The following is a 17,428-nucleotide window of genomic DNA, read 5'->3' as shown; positions in this document are numbered from 1 at the left end:
TCATTCCCAGGAACTGAAGCCTCTGCGTTGGTTCTAGGTGAGATTTTGGCAGGTTCAGAATCCACCCATGATCCAAGAGTAGTCTGGTTGAGAGAGCAATGTTCTCCAACAGCTGTTCCCTGGACGGTGCCTTTATCAGAAGATCATCCAAGTACGGAACTATGTTCACTCCCTGTCTGCGGAGCAACATCATCATCTCCGTCATCACTTTGGTGAACACCCTCGATGCCGTGGAGAGACCAAATAGCAAGGCCTGAAACTGGTAGTGGCGGCCCTGCAGTGCAAACCGTAGATAAGCCTGATGAGGCAGCCAGATCGGAATGTGAAGGTACGCATCTTTGACATCCAGAGACGCTAGGAATCCCCCCCTCCTCCAAACCTGAGATTACCACTCTCAACAACTCCATCTTGAATTTGAACACACGTAAGTACGGGTTTAGTGACTTGAGGTCCAGAATCGGTCTTACCGAACTGTACGGTTTCGGTACCTCAAACAAGCTGGAATAGTATCCCTTGTTGTGTAGATGAGGTGGAACTGGAATAATGACCTGGATCTGTAACAGTTTTTGAATGGCGTCATATAAGTTTACTCTCGCCTCTTGTGAAACTGGTAAGCCTGATTTGAAGAATATGTGAGGTGGGAGCTCCTGGAACTCCAGTGTGTAGCCCCGGGATATAAGGTCTATGACCCAGGTATCCTAGCACGAACCTATCCAGATGCAACTGAAGAATTTTAGCCAGGCTCTCACCTTCATGTCTTCTGGGCATCGCGGTCCATCATCATGCGGAAGGTTTTGAGGAAGCAGAGCCTGAGCCCTGTTCCTGTGAACCAGCAGTCGCTGGTTTGCGTGGTTTACCTCTAGCACCTCTGGCGGTGGTAGAAGAACCTCTGCCCTTCCCCTAAATTTGTCAGTCCGAAAGGACTGTAGATTAGATCCTGAGTAGGCCTTCCTTACTGGCGGAGGTGTAGAAGGTAGGTATGTGGACTTACCCACAGTAGCTCGGGAGATCCATTTGTTGAGTTCATCTCCTGTGAAAGGTAGGCCTTCCACACCTTTCCTGGAGTCCACATCAGCCATAATCCTCTGCGTGCCAACACTGCCATAACTGTAGTGCGTGTATTAAGCAACCCTATTTCTTTTATGGCTTCCACCATAGAGTCTTGTTTATGCAAAATAATTTCCTCTTGAGGTAAGGTGTCTAACCCCTCAAGTAAATTACCTGATCATTTAGCAATGGCTCTTGTAATCCACCCACATGCTAAAGTGGGTCTCTGGGCCACCCCGACAGCAGTATACAAAGATTTGAGTGTAGTCTCAATCTTGCGATCAGCTGCATCTTTTAGTGAGGCTGCACCAGGCACAGGTAGTACAATTTTACGTGAGAGCCTGGAGACTGATGCATCCACTATCGGTGGATTTTCCCATTTTTTCCTATCCTCATTAGGAAAGGGAAAAGATTATAACAACCGCCTGGGAATTTGAAATTTCTTATCTGGATTAACCCACGGTTCTTCATACAGGGTATTTAGTTCCTTTGACACAGGAAAAGTGGCTGAAGATTTTTTCTGATAATTAAAGTAAGATTCCTCACTTATCAGGGATATTTAGAACTTCTCTGATAGCATCTATGAGAGCCTCTACACCCTGTGACTGAGTACTCTCCCCTAGCTCTGTGCCCACCTCAGCTTCCTCCATTTCTGACCCTTCATCATCAGAGTCAGAATGCAGTATAAGGGCCAAGTTACGTTTTTGCGGACAAATGGTAGAGGACTGAGACGCTGGTCTGGGTACTAAGTCCTTTTTAATAAACTCATCCATAGACTGCCTTAAGTATTGCATCTCTTTCTCATTACGAGATCATTTTGTAGAAATGGTGGAAATCATTCCCCTAAAGGAGTCCAGCCATGCTGGTTCTGCCCCACTAGCCTGGGAAAGGATAAGAACACTGAGTACACATTAGTGAACCCCCTGCAGAAGAGGAACACTGTGCCTTACATGAAACGCACTCTTTGCCTGACATACTGCAGTAGTGACAGCACACACACAGGAAGAGGTTAAGAGCTCAATTAACCCACAAAGATTACTTCCAGAGAGACACAGAGAGAGTGTGGAACCAGCACACGGCGCCCTTATCGCTAATGCCAAGCTTATCTGGGTCACGGCCTAAGTACCTAGATTAGGGACTTAGTACACTAGTAATCGCTCCCCCCCCTTTTATATCCCCCTGGTACTGCTGATGTAAACTGGAGGCTTTCCGGAGGAGTTGCGGGTCCTTGTCAGCGTCTGTGTCAGCTGCAGTAGGGAAAATGGCGCTTGTGAGCTGGTGGGTCCGCTCATAGTGAAGCCTTGCACCTTCAATGGCACACGGTCTTCCCGCTCTTCTTTATACTGGTTTGTGTGTCTGGGTGCATAAAATGGAGACAGACTACTTTTATGGCTGTGTTGCTAGTCTGGGTACTGCATACACAATAGTGTACTTAGTCTGGAGACTCAGTCCGCCCCACGTAGAAGCCGTGCATCTCCGTACCCTCATGCCGCCATAATGGCCGGCGACCCGCTAACCGGGACGCCGGCTTAGTACTCACCACTCTTCTTTCTTCTGGCTCTGTTAGGGGTGGCAGCGTGCTGTGGGAATGTATGCTCGCCATGATGGGGTTTGCAAATAGTTCCCTCAGGAGCTAGTATCCTGTCAGCGGGGAACAGGACCATTAACCCTTAGCGGGGTTGGGCCATTCCACCCCCTAAGTCCCACGAAGCAGGCAGGCTGGTGCCATCCAGTCCTCCCTGAAAATAACAAACTTAGAAAATAAATGCTGAAAACTCTTCAAGAGCTTCCAGAGACGTGACCGGCTCCTCCGGCCACATTTTCTAAACTGAGTCTGGTAGGAGGGGCATAGAGGGAGGAGCCAGCACACCTAATCAAACTTCTATAGTGCCCATGGCTCCTAGTGGACCCATTAATACCCCATGGTACTCAGTGACGTGCAGTGGGGTGAGGTTGGTGAGGCAGAGCTTTTCCTGTCATACCTACATTTGTGCCAGAGTTTTGACTGTATAAAGTATATAAAAAATACAAAGAATATGTTTGAAATATCTTATTTGCATTATTCTAAAAAAAAATTATAACCAAAAAATAAGAATTTACTCACCGGTAATTCTATTTCTCGTAGTCCGTAGTGGATGCTGGGAACTCCGTAAGGACCATGGGGAATAGACGGGCTCCGCAGGAGACTGGGCACTCTAAAAGAAAGATTAGGTACTATCTGGTGTGCACTGGCTCCTCCCTCTATGCCCCTCCTCCAGACCTCAGTTAAGGAAACTGTGCCCGGAAGAGCTGACACAACAAGGAAAGGATTTGGAATCCAGGGTAAGACTCATACCAGCCACACCAATCACACCGTACAACTTGTGATAACCATACCCAGTTAACAGTATGAACAACAACTGAGCCTCAGTAACAGATGGCTCATAACAATAACCATTTAGTTAAGCAATAACTATATACATGTATTGCAGAGAGTCCGCACTTGGGACGGGCGCCCAGCATCCACTACGGACTACGAGAAATAGAATTACCGGTGAGTAAATTCTTATTTTCTCTGACGTCCTAGTGGATGCTGGGAACTCCGTAAGGACCATGGGGATTATACCAAAGCTCCCAAACGGGCGGGAGAGTGCGGATGACTCTGCAGCACCGCATGAGCAAACTCAAGGTCCTCCTCAGCCACGGTATCAAACATGTAGAACTTAGCAAACCTGTTTGACCCCGACCAAGTAGCAGCTCGGCAAAGCTGACCCCCTCGGGCAGCCGCCCAAGAAGAGCCCACCTTCCTTGTGGAATGGGCTTTCACCATTTTGGATGCGGCAATCCAGTCGCAGAGTGAACCAGCTGAATCGTGCTATAGATCCAGCGAACAATAGTCTGCTTCGAAGCAGGAGCGCCAACCTTGTTGGCTGCATACAGAATAAACAGCGAGTCAGACTTTCTGACTCCCGCCTTTCTGGAAACATAAATTTTCAAAGCCCGGACTACGTCCAGCAACTTGGAATCCTCCAAGTCCCTAGTAGCCGCAGGCACCACAATAGGCTGGTTCAAATGAAACGATGATACCACCCTAGGAAGAAATTGGGGACGAGTCCTCAATTCTGCCCTGTCCATATGGAAGATCAGATAAGGGTTTTTACATGACAAAACCGCCAATACTGACACACGCCTAGCCGAAGCTAAGGCCAATAGCATGACCACTTTCCACGTGAGATATTTTAGCTCCATGGTCTTAAGTGGCTCAAACCAGTGGGATTTCAGGAAATCCAACACAACGTTAAGATCCCAAGGTGCCACCGGTGGCACAAAAGGAGGCTGAATATGCAGCACCCCCGGAACAACGTCTGAACTTCAGGCAGTGAAGCCAGTTCATCTTTAGAGAAAATGTATAGGGCCGAAATCTTGACCTTTATGGATCCTAATTTTAGGCCCATAGTCACTCCTGACTGTAGGAAGTGCAGGAATCGACCCCGCTGGAATTCCTCTGTAGGGCCTTCCCGGCCTCACACCAAGCAACCTATTTTCGCCATATACAGTGAAAAAGTCTTGCTGTCACGTCTTTCCTAGCCTTTATCAGCGTAGGAATAACTGCATTCGGAATGCCCTTTTCCGCTAGGATCCGGCGTTCAACCGCCATGCCGTCAAATGCAGCCGCAGTAAATTTTGGAACAGACAGGGCCCCTGTTGCAACATGTCCTGTCTGAGAGGCAGAAGCCCTGAGTCCTCTGAGAGCATTTCCTGCAGCTCCGGGTACCGAGTCCTTCTTGGCCAATTCGGAGCAAAGAATATTGTTTTCACTCCTCCTTTTATTACAATTCTCAGCCCTTGGGTATGAGAGGAAGAGGAGGGAATACAGAGACCGACTGGAACACCCACGGTGTTACTAGTGCGACCACAGCTATCACCTGAGGGTCCCTTGACCCGGCGTAAAGCCTTTTTTAGCTTTTTATTGAGGTGGGACGCCATCTAGTCCACCTTAGGCAGTTCCCATCAATTTGCAAACTGCGTGAAGACTTCCTGATGAAGTCCCCACTTTCCCGGGTGGAGGTCGTGCCTGCTGAGGAAGTCTGCTTCCCAGATGTCCACTCCCGGAACGAACACTGCTGACAGTGCGCTTACTTGATTCTCCGCCCAGCGAAGAATTCTGGTGGCTTCTACCATCGCCACCCTGCTCCTTGTGCCGCCTTAGCGGTTTACATGAACCCCTGCGGTCTGACTGGATCAGAACCGGTTGGTCGCGAAGCAGGATCTCCGCTTGACTTAGGGCGTTGTATATGGCCCTTAGTTCCAGGATATTGATGTGAAGGCAAGTCAGTTGACTTGACCACAGACCTTGGAAATTTCTTCCCTGTGTAACTGCCCCCCACCCTCAGAGGCTTGCATCCGTGGTCACCAGGATCCAGTCCTGAATGCCGAATCTGCGGCCCTCGAGAAGGTGAGCACTCTGCAGCCACCACAGGAGAGACACCCTGGCCCTGGGGGCTAGGGTGATTAACCGATGCATCTGAAGAGGTGATCCGGACCACTTGTCCAGTAAGTCCCATTGGAAGGTCCTCGCATGGAACCTGCCTAAGGGGATGGCCTCGTATGATGCCACCATCCTTCCCAGGACTCGAGTGCAGTGATGCACTGACACCTGTTTTGGTTTTAATAGATTCCTGACCAGTGTCATGAGCTCCTGAGCTCTCTCTATCGGGAGATAACCCTTTTCTGGTCTGTGTCTAGGATTGTGCCTAGGAGAGGCAGATGAGCTGTAGGAACCAACTGCGACTTTGGAATATATAGAATCCAGCCGTGTTGCCGTTACACTTCCAGAGAAAGTGATACGCTGTTCAGCAACTGCTCTCTTGATCTCGCTTTTATGAGGAGATCGTCCAAGTACGTGATAATAGTGACACCTTGCTTCCGCAGGAGCACAATCATATCCGCCATTACCATGGTGAATATTCTCGGGGCCGTGGAGAGACCAAACGGCAATATCTGAAATTGGTAATGACAATCCCGTACCGCAATTCTGAGGTACGCCTAATGAGGTGGATAAATGGGGACCTGAAGGTATGCATCCCTTATGTCCCGATTCACAATAAAGTCTCCCCCTTTTTAGGCTTGCACTGACCGCTCTTAGCGATTCCATCTTGAACTTGAACCTTCTCAGGTATATGTTCAGGGATTTTTAATTCAATATGGGTCTGACCGAACCGTCTGGTTTCGGGATTACAACATGGTCTAATAATAACACCCTCTTGTTGAAGGAGGGGACCCTTGACCACCACCTGTTAAAGATACAATTTGTGAATTGCAGACAACACTGGCTCCCTCTCTTGGGGGGAAGCCCGCAGGGCCGTTGGTGAGGGGGCATCTTCTCACAGTCCAGCTTGTATCCCTGAGACACAATATCTATTGCCCATGGATTGAACAGGGAGTGAACCCACTTGTGGCTGAACTTACGAAGGCGTGTCCCCACCGGGCCTAGCTCCGCCTGTGGAGCCCCAGCGACACTGGTGGATTTTTGTAGGGGCCGGGGAGGACTTCTGTTCCTGGGAACTAGCTGCCCGGCTCTGACAAGAAAGGACGCCCCTCAGACTTTCTTGTTTCTTTATACGAAAGGCTGCCAATAATGTCGTGCTTTCTTAGGCTGTGCAGGAATATAAGGCAAACTAGCAGAATTACCAGCTATAGCTGTGGAGACCAGGCCCGAGAACCCTTCTCCACACAATCCTCAGCCTTCCATATGCCTCTTAAGTCGGCATCATCTGTCCAATGCATATTCTACAGGACACGTCAAGCAGAGATCGACATAGCTTTGACTCTAGGACCCAGTATACTCATGTCTCTTTGGGCATGCTTTATAACTATATATCTATCACTTAAGACAGCATCTTAAAGATATATTTATATTGCATACTAGGGTCTCATCTCTGCTGATAAGGTACCTGTCCACGCTGCCACAGCCCTATAAACCCATGCCGACACAATCGCCGGTCTGGGTAGTATACTAGAATGTGCACGCTATCTGCAGGATCCCTGAGAATAGCAAGTGCTACCGTCTGTGCAAACAGGACACCCCAGAAGATGATTCTCAACATATCCTGGCCCTAGTGGGGAAAGGATACAGCCTGAGAATTCTCTTGTGGGAAGCTGCCGTCTCTTGTCTGGAGATTCCCGCTCTTTTTCCTCATGAGAGGAGGGAAATTTACCTCAGCATTCTTCCCCTTAAACATGTGTACTCTCGTGTCAGGGACAGATGAGTCATCAGTGATATGCAAATCATCTATTATTTCAATAATCATATATTGAATACCTTATAGCCATCTTGGCTGTAACTTTGCATTATCATAGTCGACAGTGGAGTTAAACTCCATGTCGATACCAGTGTTTGTTATTATGGATAGTGAGCATTGAGAGACTCTGAAGGTCTCTGTGACATAGGGACAGACATGGGTAGATTTCCTGTCTGTTCCCTAACCTTTTGTGCAATAAATTCACCTTAGCACTTACACATATCCAAACAGGTGTCGGCGTTGTCGACGGAGACACCCTCTCACACACATATCCGCTCTATCACCTCCTTAGAGGAGCCTTTTACCTCAGACATGTCGACACACGCGTAGCGACACACCACACACACAGGGGATGCTCTATTTGAGGACAGTTCCCCCACAAGGCCCTTTGGAGAGACAGAGAGAGAGTATGCCAGGACACACCCCAGCGCTATATAACCCAGGGATTACACTACAACTCAGTGTTTACCCAGTAGCTGCTGTATATACAAATTTTGCACCTAAATTTATGTGCCCCCCCTCTCTTTTCACCCTTTGTGTACCAGGATACTGCCGGGGAGAGCCTGGGGAGCTTCCTTCCAGCGGAGCTGTGAAGAGAAAATGGCGCTGCTGTGCTGAGGAAGAAGGCCCGGCCCCCTCAGCGGCGGGCTTCTGTCCTGTTTCTGACTAAAAATGGCGGGGGTTTTACACATATACAGTTTTCCAGACTGTATTATGTGTATATATTGCCAAAAGGTATACTTATTGCTGCCCAGGGCGCCCCCCCCCCCCCCCCCAGCGCCCTGCACCCTACAGTGACCGGAGTGTGTGGTGTGCAGTGGGAGCAATGGCACACAGCTGCAGTGCTGTGCGCTACCTTAATGAAGACCGGAGTCTTCTGCCGCCGATTTTATCTCCTTTTTCTGTCTTCTGGCTCTGCAAGGGGGACGGCGGCGCGGCTCCGGGAACGGACGATCGAGGTCAGGCCCTGTGTTCGAACCCTCTGGAGCTAATGGTGTCCAGTAGCCTAAGAAGCACAAGCTAGCTGCACGCAGGTAGGTTTGCTTCTCTCCCCTCAGTCCCACGTAGCAGTGAGTCTGTTGCCAGCAGATCTCACTGAAAATAAAAAACCTAACAAACACTTTCTTTCTAGCAAGCTCAGGAGAGCCCACTAGGTGCATCCAGCTCTGGCCGGGCATAGATTCTAACTGAGGTCTGGAGGAGGGGCATAGAGGGAGGAGCCAGTGCACACCAGATAGTACCTAATCTTTCTTTTAGAGTGCCCAGTCTCCTGCGGAGCCTGTCTATTCCCCATGGTCCTTACGGAGTTCCCAGCATCCACTAGGACGTCAGAGAAATCTGGAGTAAAAAGTCTGTGTCAGGTGAGGCAGTGCCTCACCTGGTTAACTTTTCCGCACATCTCTGATCAAAACTCACCAAATTTCCCAGGAGTTTATACTGCTGCACCTGTGTATAATGCCCAGATGTACCCTTTGGCTCATATATTGCATGTAAATCTGTCTCTGGTGCTAACCAGTGCCTCCTGAGCCATTTAACTCACCGCACACGGTACTAAATGAATTCCCAGTATTCCCTAGGACGTAAGAGAAATATATACTATATATATATATATATATATATATATATACATACATACATACAGAGCCGGCCTTACCTATAGGCAATATAGGCAAATACCAAGGGCATTTGCAAAACCAAGGGGCATCAGGGCACCAACTACTACAGTGTCAAGTGAAACTGAAGAGAGAGGAGTCCGAGTAGGGGACGGGGCTACACAGGTTTGTGTGCACTGTCAGGGCCGGTGCAAGGTCTCTCAGCACCCTAGGAATAGCTTCAGCCTAGCGCCCCTTAATCTACAAAGCCCCCACCACCTCCTGGAGGGGAGATACAGGTGGCCACTAGATAGGCTGGGGTAAATTGCATCATTATACATATATAGAGAAAAGGGACAACACTCAAGGATTTTTAAAGGAATAAAGGATATTGGAAACACGTCTGCTGGAGATGTTTAATTGGGGTTGGGTATAGAATGCCGCCAGTCAGAATGCAGACAGTGGCATCCCAACAACCACAATACTGACATTTTGGGGGATATTCAATTGTTTGAAAAGTCAGTTGGTTGTCTTTTAACATTGAGGATGCCGGATGTCAGGATTGCGCCATCATATTCTGAATGACAACATCCCGTCTGCTGGGATGCCAACTACATCCTTTTTATTTTATGTGTATACATACATATATATCCACAGACATACATATATTTGTATGCTCCTTATTGTGTTCCATCCCCTCATCTGTAAGTTCATTACTAACCCACATACAGAGACATCCTTCAGTGTTTTGCTAGATGAGTTCGGTGGTGCCCTCCAGTGCCGGCGCCCCTAGGCAGCCGCATAAAGATGCCTAATGGTAGAGCCAGCCCTGGCACTGTGCAGTCACCAAGGACGTGCAGTCAGGGGAGGTAGTGCCTCCCAGTGGCCTAAGTTTGTCACAGTTGCCCGGAGGCAAGAAAAATATTGGTGCCCCCCTATTTCCTATATTAAGATAAATATATGTATGTGTATGTATGTGTGTGTGCGTGCGTGCGTGCGTGCGTGCGTGCGTGTGTATATGGAGTGTTCTGAAAAATATGTATATACTATATTTATACATTTAATTGTCTTTTATTTTAAAGGACACATTTCTTAGCAGTCATACCCAGGATTAGAACCCATGACCTGTTACACTAACAGCAGACACTTTACTGATGGAACTATTTACTCCTGTGCAGGAAGCATGAGAATTCTAACTATATGAAGTTACGTGTAATTGTCAGAGAAGTAACTTCATATAGTTAAAATTCTCATATTTCCTATACAGGAGCAAACAGCTTCATCAGTAAGGTGTCAGCTTCCAGTGTAGTAGGTTGTGGTTTCTATTCTAATCCTGGGTATGACACTTGTAAAATGTGTATCTACAGTATAATAAAGAGGGTGTGATTTGTAAGGTGCAGGGATCAGTGAGGAAGTCGGCCACTGAAAAGACGACAGCTATCAATTAACTTAATTCAATGGTGTCACAGAATGGGAGGAGAGGTGCCCCCCTTCAGAGCAGGAGCCCGACGGCAGATGACTCTGTTGCCTCCCAGAGTTCTGCCTCTGGTGCATTCCCTGTCATAATGACTGAAGTAAAAGCAAAGAAGATATTTATAACATGTTCTGTGTCATAATTATCTTCTTTGCATTTTTCTAATCCTATTTGCAGTGGAAACACAGCCAACTGTGGGTGGGAGGCAGCTGAGAGCACTGCCTCACACTGACAATGTTAAAGTGTCTGAGCGGGGGGCGGCAGGGGGAGGAGCCAAACGGAGGGCAGAAAAAGCCCATTAAAAAAACACAGTGTTGAGCAGTGATGGCTAACCTTGACACTCCAGCTGTTGTTGAACTACACATCCCAGCATGCCCTGCTACAGTATTGCTATTTGGCCTTGCTAAAACTGATGCAGGGCATGCTGGGATGTGTAGTTCAACAACACCTGGAGTGTCAAGGTTAGCCATCACTGGTGTAGAGGCACCAGCAGATCTGCCTCAGTGACAGGGGCGTGCCTGCATCCCACTTCAGAGCCCGCCCCTGTCAGTGAGGCAGATTTGATTGGTCAGCGCGTCCAGCACTGAGCAGTGACTGTTTCCTGCTGTCACTGTCACTGCAGAGTGCGGATGTCTCTCTCCCTCGCTAGGTGCAGCAGATTCTGCAAAGCAGGGAGGCACTCTCCCTGCTCTGCTACTCTGCTGGTGTTCGTGTGCGCTGCTGCCCTCCTCCCCCTCCTTCCTCCCACTGGTGAATTCTGCCACGGACCTGCAGTATGTCTCCGCTCCAGTAACAGAAGTGATCCCGGAGTCTCAGGAAGCTGATGCTGTGTGTGTCTCCCGTATACAGGTCACATGACTGGTGCTGAGCAGTCATGTAACCAGGAAGTCTCAGCTCTACAGAGATGGTGAGTCCAGCTGTCTATATGCGGGCTCAGTGTGTGTGTGTGTGTGTGTGTGTGTGTGTGTGTGTTGGAGCTCAGTGTGTATGGGGGCACAGTGTGTGTGTGTGTGTGTGTGTGAGCTCAGTGTGTGTGAGACCTCAGGGGGCATAGTGTGTGTGTATGGGAACATAGTGAGTATATGGGAGCACAATATATATGTGTGTGTATAGGGCCACAGTGTGTGAGTGTGAGCTCAGTGTGTACTGTAGGGGGGTCACAGTGTGTGTGTGTGTGTGTGTGTGTGTGTGTGTGTGTGTGTGTGTGTGTGTGTGTGAGCTCAATGTGTATGGGGGCACAGTGTGTGTGTGAGCTCAGTGTGTATGAGGGCACAGTGTGTGTGTGAGCTCAGTGTGTGTGTGAGCTCAGTGTGTATGGAGGCGCAGTGTGTGTGTATTGGAACATAGGCCCTCATTCCGAGTTGATCGCTCGCTAGCTGCTTTTAGCAGCAGTGCAAACGCTAAGCCGCCGCCCACTGGGAGTGTATCTTAGCTTAGCAGAAGTGTGAACGAAAGGTTAGCAGAACAGTGCTGACATTTTTTCATGCAGTTTCTGAGTAGCTCCAGACCTACTCCTTCCTTACGATCACTTCAGTCTATTTAGTTCCTGTTTTGATGCCAGCCACTCCCCCGTTTCTCCAGGCACGTCTGCGTTTTTAACTGACACGCCTGCATTTTTTAGCACACTCCTGGAAAACGGTCAGTTACCTTCCAGAAACGCCCCATTCCTGTCAATCACTCACCGATCAACAGAGCGACTGAAAAGAGTCGCTCGGCCTTGTGTGAAACTGCATAGTTTTTTGTGAAAGTACGTCGCACATGCGCACTGCGCCCCATACGCTTGCGCAGAAATGCCGATTTTTAGCCTGATCGCAGTGCTGCGAACAACGGCAGCTAGCGATCAACTCGGAATGACCCCCTTAGTGAGTACAGTATATGGGAGCACATTATATGTGTGTGTATGGGGGCACAGTGAGTGTGTATGGGAACAAAGTATGTGTATGAGAGCACAGTGTGTGTGTGTGTGTGTGTGTGTGTGTGTGTGTGTGGCGGCACAGTGGATGTATGTGAATGGGAGAACAGTGTGAAAATATACGGAAGAAGTGTGTGTGTGTGTGTGTGTGTGTGTGTGTATGTGTGTGTCTGAACGTATGGGAACACAGTGTGTGTGTGTGTGTGTGTGTGTGTGTGTGTGTGTGTGTGTGTGTTTTGGGGGGCACTGTGTGTGTATGTATTAGAGATGAGCGGGTTCGGTTCTCCGAGACCCAAACTCCCCTGAACTTTACCTATTTTACACGGTTCCGAGGCAGCCTCAGGTCTTCCAGCCTTGCTCGGTTAACCCAAACACGCCCGAACGTCATCATCCCGCTGTCAGATTTTCGCGAGATTCGTATTCTATATAAAGAGCCGCGCGTCGCCGAAATTTTCACTCGTGCATTGGAGATTGAACGGAGAGGACGTGGCTGTGTTCTCTCCCTGAAAAGCTCCGTAATCTGTGCTCAGTGTGCTGCAAATATCTGTGCTCAGTGTGCTGCAAATATCTGTGCTCAGTGTGCTTTATTGTGGGGACTGGGGATCACCAGTATAATAGTAGTACAGTACAGTAGGCCATTGCTGCATCTTGCAGCTCTGTGTCACTGCAAGTATCCATTCCATATCTGTCTTGCATTTTTGTGAGCAGTATATATAGTATTACAGTGCAGCATTTTGGTGACCAACAGTATATAGTTGTACAGTAGGCCATTGCTGTATCTTGTAGCTCTGTGTCACTGCAAGTATCCATTCCATATCTGCTGCATTATTGTGAGCAGTATATAGTAGGACAGTGCAGCATTTTGGTGACCAACAGTATATAGTTGTACAGTACATTAGGCCATTGCTGTAGTATCTTGCAGCTCTGTGTCACTGCAAGTATCCATTCCATATCTGTGCTGCATTATTGTGAGCAGTATATAGTAGGACAGTGCAGCATTTTGGTGACCAGCAGTATACATATATAGTACAGTAGGCCATTGCTGTATCTTGCAGCTCTGTGTCACTGCAAGTATCCGTTCCATATCTGTGCTGCATTTTTGGGAGCAGTATATATGGTATTACAGTGCAGCATTTTGGTGACCAACAGTATACAGTTGTACAGTACAGTAGGCCATTGTTGTATCTTGCAGCTCAATGTCACTGCAAGTATCCATTCCATATCTGTGCTGCATTTTTGTGAGCAGTATATATAGTATTACAGTGCAGCATTTTGGTGGCCAACAGTATATAGTTGTACAGTACAGTAGGCCATTGCTGTATCTTGCAGCTCTGTGTCACTGCAAGTATCCATTCCATATCTGTGCTGCATTTTTGTGAGCAGTAGAGATGAGCGCCGGAAATTTTTCGGGTTTTGTGTTTTGGTTTTGGGTTCGGTTCCGCGGCCGTGTTTTGGGTTCGACCGCGTTTTGGCAAAACCTCACCGAATTTTTTTTGTCGGATTCGGGTGTGTTTTGGATTCGGGTGTTTTTTTAAAAAAACCCTAAAAAACAGCTTAAATCATAGAATTTGGGGGTAATTTTGATCCCAAAGTATTATTAACCTCAAAAAACATAATTTACACTCATTTTCAGCCTATTCTGAACACATCACACCTCACAATATTATTTTTAGTCCTAAAATTTGCACCGAGGTCGCTGTGTGAGTAAGATAAGCGACCCTAGTGGCCGACACAAACACCGGGCCCATCTAGGAGTGGCACTGCAGTGTCACGCAGGATGGCCCTTCCAAAAAACCCTCCCCAAACAGCACATGACGCAAAGAAAAAAAGAGGCGCAATGAGGTAGCTGACTGTGTGAGTAAGATTAGCGACCCTAGTGGCCGACACAAACACCGGGCACATCTAGGAGTGGCACTGCAGTGTCACGCAGGATGTCCCTTCCAAAAAACCCTCCCCAAACAGCACATGACGCAAAGAAAAAAAGAGGCGCAATGAGGTAGCTGTGTGAGTAAGATTAGCGACCCTAGTGGCCGACACAAACACCGGGCCCATCTAGGAGTGGCACTGCAGTGTCACGCAGGATGTCCCTTCCAAAAAACCCTCCCCAATCAGCACATGATGCAAAGAAAAAGAAAAGAAAAAAGAGGTGCAAGATGGAATTATCCTTGGGCCCTCCCACCCACCCTTATGTTGTATAAACAAAACAGGACATGCACACTTTAACCAACCCATCATTTCAGTGACAGGGTCTGCCACACGACTGTGACTGATATGACGGGTTGGTTTGGACCCCCCCCAAAAAAGAAGCAATTAATCTCTCCTTGCACAAACTGGCTCTACAGAGGCAAGATGTCCACCTCATCTTCACCCTCCGATATATCACCGTGTACATCCCCCTCCTCACAGATTATCAATTCGTCCCCACTGGAATCCACCATCTCAGCTCCCTGTGTACTTTGTGGAGGCAATTGCTGCTGGTCAATGTCTCCGCGGAGGAATTGATTATAATTCATTTTAATGAACATCATCTTCTCCACATTTTCTGGATGTAACCTCGTACGCCGATTGCTGACAAGGTGAGCGGCGGCACTAAACACTCTTTCGGAGTACACACTTGTGGGAGGGCAACTTAGGTAGAATAAAGCCAGTTTGTGCAAGGGCCTCCAAATTGCCTCTTTTTCCTGCCAGTATAAGTACGGACTGTGTGACGTGCCTACTTGGATGCGGTCACTCATATAATCCTCCACCATTCTATCAATGTTGAGAGAATCATATGCAGTGACAGTAGACGACATGTCCGTAATCGTTGTCAGGTCCTTCAGTCCGGACCAGATGTCAGCATCAGCAGTCGCTCCAGACTGCCCTGCATCACCGCCAGCGGGTGGGCTCGGAATTCTGAGCCTTTTCCTCGCACCCCCAGTTGCGGGAGAATGTGAAGGAGGAGATGTTGACAGGTCGCGTTCCGCTTGACTTGACAATTTTGTCACCAGCAGGTCTTTCAACCCCAGCAGACCTGTGTCTGCCGGAAAGAGAGATCCAAGGTAGGCTTTAAATCTAGGATCGAGCACGGTGGCCAAAATGTAGTGCTCTGATTTCAACAGATTGACCACCCGTGAATCCTTGTTAAGCGAATTAAGGGCTGCATCCACAAGTCCCACATGCCTAGCGGAATCGCTCCGTGTTAGCTCCTTCTTCAATGCCTCCAGCTTCTTCTGCAAAAGCCTGATGAGGGGAATGACCTGACTCAGGCTGGCAGTGTCTGAACTGACTTCACGTGTGGCAAGTTCAAAGGGCATCAGAACCTTGCACAACGTTGAAATCATTCTCCACTGCACTTGAGACAGGTGCATTCCACCTACTATATCGTGCTCAATTGTATAGGCTTGAATGGCCTTTTGCTGCTCCTCCAACCTCTGAAGCATATAGAGGGTTGAATTCCACCTCGTTACCACTTCTTGCTTCAGATGATGGCAGGGCAGGTTCAGTAGTTTTTGGTGGTGCTCCAGTTTTCTGTACGTGGTGCCTGTACGCCGAAAGTGTCCCGCAATTCTTCTGGCCACCGACAGCATCTCTTGCACGCCCCTGTCGTTTTTTAAAAAATTCTGCACCACCAAATTCAAGGTATGTGCAAAACATGGGACGTGCTGGAATTGGCCCAGATTTAATGCACACACAATATTGCTGGCGTTGTCCGATGCCACAAATCCACAGGAGAGTCCAATTGGGGTAAGCCATTCCGCGATGATCTTCCTCAGTTGCCGTAAGAGGTTTTCAGCTGTGTGCGTATTCTGGAAAGCGGTGATACAAAGCGTAGCCTGCCTAGGAAAGAGTTGGCGTTTGCGAGATGCTGCTACTGGTGCCGCCGCTGCTGTTCTTGCGGCGGGAGTCCATACATCTACCCAGTGGGCTGTCACAGTCATATAGTCCTGACCCTGCCCTGCTCCACTTGTCCACATGTCCGTGGTTAAGTGGACATTGGGTACAGCTGCATTTTTTAGGACACTGGTGACTCTTTTTCTGAGGTCTGTGTACATTTTCGGTATCGCCTGCCTAGAGAAATGGAACCTAGATGGTATTTGGTACCGGGGACACAGTACCTCCAACAAGTCTCTAGTTGGCTCTGCAGTAATGATGGATACCGGAACCACGTTTCTCACCACCCAGGATGCCAAGGCCTCAGTTATCCGCTTTGCAGTAGGATGACTGCTGTGATATTTCATCTTCCTCGCAAAGGACTGTTGAACAGTCAATTGCTTACTGGAAGTAGTACAAGTGGGCTTACGACTTCCCCTCTGGGATGACCATCGACTCCCAGCGGCAACAACAGCAGCGCCAGCAGCAGTAGGCGTTACACGCAAGGATGCATCGGAGGAATCCCAGGCAGGAGAGGACTCGTCAGACTTGCCAGTGACATGGCCTGCAGGACTATTGGCATTCCTGGGGAAGGAGGAAATTGACACTGAGGGAGTTGGTGGGGTGGTTTGCGTGAGCTTGGTTACAAGAGGAAGGGATTTACTGGTCAGTGGACTGCTTCCGCTGTCACCCAAAGTTTTTGAACTTGTCACTGACTTATTATGAATGCGCTGCAGGTGACGTATAAGGGAGGATGTTCCGAGGTGGTTAACGTCCTTACCCCTACTTATTACAGCTTGACAAAGGGAACACACGGCTTGACACCTGTTGTCCGCATTTCTGGTGAAATACCTCCACACCGAAGAGCTGATTTTTTTGGTATTTTCACCTGGCATGTCAACGGCCATATTCCTCCCACGGACAACAGGTGTCTCCCCGGGTGCCTGACTTAAACAAACCACCTCACCATCAGAATCCTCCTGGTCAATTTCCTCCCCAGCGCCAGCAACACCCATATCCTCCTCATCCTGGTGTACTTCAACACTGACATCTTCAATCTGACTATCAGGAACTGGACTGCGGGTGCTCCTTCCAGCACTTGCAGGGGGCATGCAAATAGTGGAAGGCGCATGCTCTTCACGTCCAGTGTTGGGAAGGTCAGGCATCGCAAACGACACAATTGGACTCTCCTTGTGGATTTGGGATTTCAAAGAACGCACAGTTCTTTGCGGTGCTTTTGCCAGCTTGAGTCTTTTCAGTTTTCTAGCGA

At 48.5% G+C, this 17,428-nt stretch overlaps 1 long non-coding RNA gene across 2 annotated transcripts in view; it reads left to right on the top strand.

Annotated features, from left to right (window-relative positions):
* The first annotated feature begins 11,026 nt into the window (after window positions 1-11,026).
* Window positions 11,027-17,428, top strand: part of LOC134947770 (uncharacterized) — a 214,832-nt gene continuing 208,430 nt past the window's right edge. For both annotated transcript variants that reach the window (XR_010182763.1, XR_010182762.1), the window contains exon 1: window positions 11,027-11,301. This is a non-coding gene — a long non-coding RNA (uncharacterized LOC134947770). The remainder of the gene's footprint in view (window positions 11,302-17,428) is intronic.

The sequence above is a fragment of the Pseudophryne corroboree genome, chromosome 8 (genome assembly GCF_028390025.1).
Source record: "Pseudophryne corroboree isolate aPseCor3 chromosome 8, aPseCor3.hap2, whole genome shotgun sequence".
NCBI lineage: Eukaryota > Metazoa > Chordata > Amphibia > Anura > Myobatrachidae > Pseudophryne > Pseudophryne corroboree.
This window is presented reverse-complemented; position numbering and strand designations above follow the sequence as displayed.